A 5,033-nucleotide genomic window follows, 5' to 3' on the forward strand; every position below is an offset into this window, starting at 1 on the left:
AATAAAATAAAATTGTAACGAATGGTTAATTGTTTAACGAATGGTTAATTGTTTAAGTTTTGTTTGAAAATTTTTATGGATTATAAATTTATTTAAATTTTTTGAGTTCATTTTTAATGAATTTTTGTCAAGTTGAGCTCTATTAATTTAGTATATTTATATGATTTTAAATTTATTAAATTGAGTCAAACGAGTAATTAAATGTGCAATTTTTGTTTGCAAATTTTAACAAAATCCATGTTTAAGATTAGTTTATTTACTTAAGAAATTAAGGGATTGTTTGGCATGTACTAAATTAGTATATTTTTTTATTTTTTACGAAAAGATATATAGAAAAATAGATAGATGATGTGACTAAAAATAAAAAATAAAAAATAAAAAAAATGCACTTCTTTAGTGCTAGCCAAACAACCTCTAAATTCAAATGAATTTTTGAGGATGCAAACCCGAGTTGAGCTTGAACGGTTTGGTTCGTGTATCACCCATGTTCAAGATTATCTTATTTACTTAATTAATTAAATTCGAACGAATTTTTAAAGAAGCAAACACAAGTCGAGCTCAAACTATTTGGTTGGCATATCACTCCTAAATCCAATTTTAGACTAAATCGTCTGGCTTGATTTAAAACAAGAGATGTTTTGATTTTTAAAATAGGCAAATTGTACTTCACGATTCGGCCTATAATTTTACAGTTATGAATGCCATTGAAATGAACCCGGCCAATTAATATATATATATATATAATATTTTACCTACCATAAGCAATCCAATATACTAGAGTAAATTACATTGACCTCCCTGAAATTTGCCTTAATTACAGATACATCTCTTGTGATTTCAAAAATAACACATACCTCCCTTGCTTTTCAAAATAATAGTCAAATTCTCCCTTCCCGTCAAAAAAGCCTTAACGACGTTAACTTAAAGTAGAATTGACCATAATACCCTCCAATACATTAGCTTCCACAAAGACTTAATCCATTATGTATCATCATCATCTTTCTTACTCTACTATCCATTTTCGCCAATGTCTTCCTCACACTCTCTTCCCAAGCCTCTCTCATCAAAAACCCAAAACCCAAACCAACAATAACCCCTCTTATACACACTCAAATCGCTAAGTCAGCTTGCAATGGAACTCTCTATCCAGACCTCTCCGCATTCCCAAATCTCTACAAAGTTAAACCAAATTAATCACATTCAGACTCTTAAATCCAAGAAAACACATGATATATGACTATATATATACAGTATAGATATACAACACCATTCAAAACCATTGTAGGTTATTAATAAGCACGAAAGTGAAAGAGAGTGGAGGAAGGTGACGGCGGGAGATATCACGAGATGAGAGAAAGAAACGGTTTTGAGGTCGCCGATTTAGATCTCTCGACCATTTCTAGATTCAAACCTAACCTCTCCGATCGTTAAAAAACCATATCATCGTTGGAGTCTTCATCTTCGACTTCGCCGCTAAACCATGGTATTGGTCTAGATTTAGGGTTAAGGTAGGTTGATTTACAGATCTGCAGATGTTGGTATTGGATTAGCGACGACGAAGAGGCGATGTGAAGGTCTTTGGCGACAACGAACGACAGAGAAGGAGGTGCTACAGCGGAGGAAGAGATACTGCGATGGTGGTTCTCTAGTCATCACTGTTCGCAGGAGAAAACATTTTGCATCAACGATTGTGGGGGGGAGAGAGAGAGAGAGAGAGAGAGTGAGTGAGTGGGAGAAGAGAGTAGATCATAGGAGAGAGACGATCTGTGGCGGGGAGAGAGAGGTAGAGCACAGAGAGAGAGAGAGAGAGAGAGTGAGTGGGAAAGAAGAGAGATGGAATGGCTGGGTTTTGATCGTACAATGATATATATATATATATATATATGTAGGAGGTAAGGGTAGTATTGGAATTTGCAGAATAATTATGGATGACATCAGTAGAATATATTTGAATTTGGACGGATGGGTAACATGTGAGAATCTTTATATATTAGTTTCAAAAGTAAGGGAGGTCTGTGTCATTTTTGAAACCACAAGAGAGGTATTCGTAATTAAGGCAAACCTCAGGGGAGGTCAATGTAATTTATCCAATATATTATTAGTATCATATATATATATATATATAAATCATAAGCAGCAGGTTGTCTCCAGTCTATTTTTTAAGAGATAAATATAATAAGCTAATATGGTTACGGTTATTGGATTGACCTAATTTTTTTTTCATAAATGATCTATAATTTGTGATTAAAAAATGAAAAAGTAGGGGAGTTCCTAGCCATGAGAGCTATCATTATGAGGGTCATCAAAGGCCAGTAACCTCTAGCCATTAGGGTTAGAGTTACAAAGGTTTAAAACTCATGGAATTTTTAAATATATATATTTTTAAATAAATATATATATTTATTTGTATATATTAAGCACATGGAATTTTTAAACTCTTATAACTCTCATCTTTTAATAATATATATATAATGATGTTTGAATAATTTATACAAATGGGTCACAAAATCGATACGAGCATTGGGTCATAACCCAACCAAGCCCAATCTCAAACACATACACAAGCTAAGGCCAACACAGCCCAGCCCAGCCTAAACTTAAGATTAAGTCTAAGTCCAAGTCCAAGTCCAAGACCAAGACCAAGACCAAACTCAACACATGCACAAACGTAGGCCCAGTCCAAACTAATACTAAGGCCAAATCTAAGCCAAACTTTTATTGATGCTCACTTTATAAGATAATTCTCATTCACAACTTAATAGTTTTTGCTCATTATTTTTGTATTGTAATCTTCTTATTTAAGAGAATACAACCCCGCTCGGACCCAGCTTAACCAACGGCTGGGTCTCACTTTAATTTCAAATTAAAATTGTCGAAAAATCATTATTTCCAACAATCTCCCATATGAATAAAATTGGTGAAATAAAGAAAAACAAACAACAATTAACAACAAAGACTCGAAGAGAGAGCAAACAGAATAACCCTGCATTAGAAAAGGTAGTTGTTGGCCTTGAACCTTTTATAGTGAAAGCCTATTGGATTTACTGGCTGACCAGTGAATGTGATATCTTGAATTGTTCTGTCGTTTGTGTAAACCGCGACAATAAACCTCACATAGGAGTCATTCCAACCATCATTTTGTTCTCATTGTTATGTCCGGTTTGACCCTGGAACACTTTCCTGGTTCAATGAGTATTTTTAAAGAATTTGGCCTTGTCAATTCTTAAAGAAGTGGCCCTACTTTGCACTCACATAGGCGACCTACATAAGGTATCTCCCTATACCACGGTTGACTATTCACGACACTTAGGTCATTAAAAGCATTAGTTTAACCTTCCACTCCACAAGGTATCACTGTATTAAAAAATGGGTAACAGGATTTACCTCTTTAGTGACTTACCCGTTACACGCAATTAAATTGTCCCTTTGAATCTAGATCTTGAGATCTCCATTCAACTAGGTTGGGTTTTCTGTTTCGGTAATATTTGCTAAAGGTCTTAACCACATTCCTTTTGATAACTTCTTACTAACTCTCGTTTTAACCCTTTGGTTAGCAGATCCACAATATTGTCTTTAGACTTTACATAGTATAAAGAGACAACACACAAGAGTAGTCGTCGTATGGAATTATGTTTTTAACGAAATTATCTAGACTTTCCACTTGTGCCCTACCAATACTTGATTAGTTGTCGTAAAGTATACAAAATTGCTAGCTCAAGTTTCGATCAACATGGAATATTCTCACGAAAATGAAAAAGCCATTCAGCTACTTCAGTAGCTTTATCTAAAGCATTGAATTTCGATTTGATCATTGATCTCATGATACATATCTGCTTGGAAGATCTCCAAGACATGGCTGTAGCTTTAATTAAAGAAAAAATATCCACTAATGGGCTCATAGTTTTTATATCAGATATCCAGTAGGCGTTTTTGTACCCTTCTAGTAGAACTGGATATCAAATGTGATGCAACCTAAAAATCCAAGCTTTATCGTAAGTATGTTAGTACCCGCACAAACGCCTTCTAAAGATAGGCATTAAAAATTACTCGTGTATTTACTTAGCCTGCTGACTGAGTAGGATATACCTGGCCTTGTACAACTCATCAGATACTTTAAACTTCCAATGACCCAAGAATATTCTAGTTGAAATACACGTTCACTATTATTCTCGCCTAAATGTAAACTGAAGACTAACAGTGTCCTCAACACATTTGTATCTAATTTACTAAATTTCTCAAGTATCTTATCAACATAATGAAGCTGAGAAACTACAATATTACCAGATGTTCTGGTAATCTTAATACCCAGAATCACATCTGTAAAGCCCATATATTCTATGTCAAACTTAGAGTTTAACGACTTCTTGGTAATTCTGAACATCATCTCATAATTACCAATTGTACAGACACAAACTAACATATCTATTGGTCAGTGTCTCTGACATATACACATTTGTCAATACCTGTTTATTTAAAACCCACTTGACAACATTATGTTGTCAAATTTCACATCCCATTATTTCGGTGCTGGTTTCAAATCATATAATGATTTTCCAAGCTTACAAACTTTTCTAGTCCTAGAACTAACAAACCCTTCGGATTATTCCATGTAGATTTATTCAACTAAATCTTCATATAGGAAACCTATCTGAACATTTATCTTGATGTATCTCCAAACTTTGCACAATTATGATCACATTCACCATAACTAGTGATCACGTATCAAAGTAATCCAGGCATTCTCTTTGCAGATATCCTTTAATAACAAGCCTATCTCATCGGCTTTCATCCACTTGCATCCCAAGGCTTACTACCTATGTAAGATCAAGTTAATTTAATAACTTCTGTTAGTCATAGCATGAATAACATAGATTTTGATGATTTTGTTTTGATTTATGTTTTGATTATTTGAAAGAGTTAACTTGTTTGAAATCTTATAATTAATCTAACAACATAACTCATCTTCTCTATGTCTAATTTATGTTCTCTGGAGACCACAATTGAAGCTTAAACAGGCAAAAAACAAAGCAACT

Source organism: Camellia sinensis, chromosome 15 (genome assembly GCF_055761805.1).
Source record: "Camellia sinensis isolate YWXY chromosome 15, ASM5576180v1, whole genome shotgun sequence".
In the NCBI taxonomy this organism is placed as follows: domain Eukaryota; kingdom Viridiplantae; phylum Streptophyta; class Magnoliopsida; order Ericales; family Theaceae; genus Camellia; species Camellia sinensis.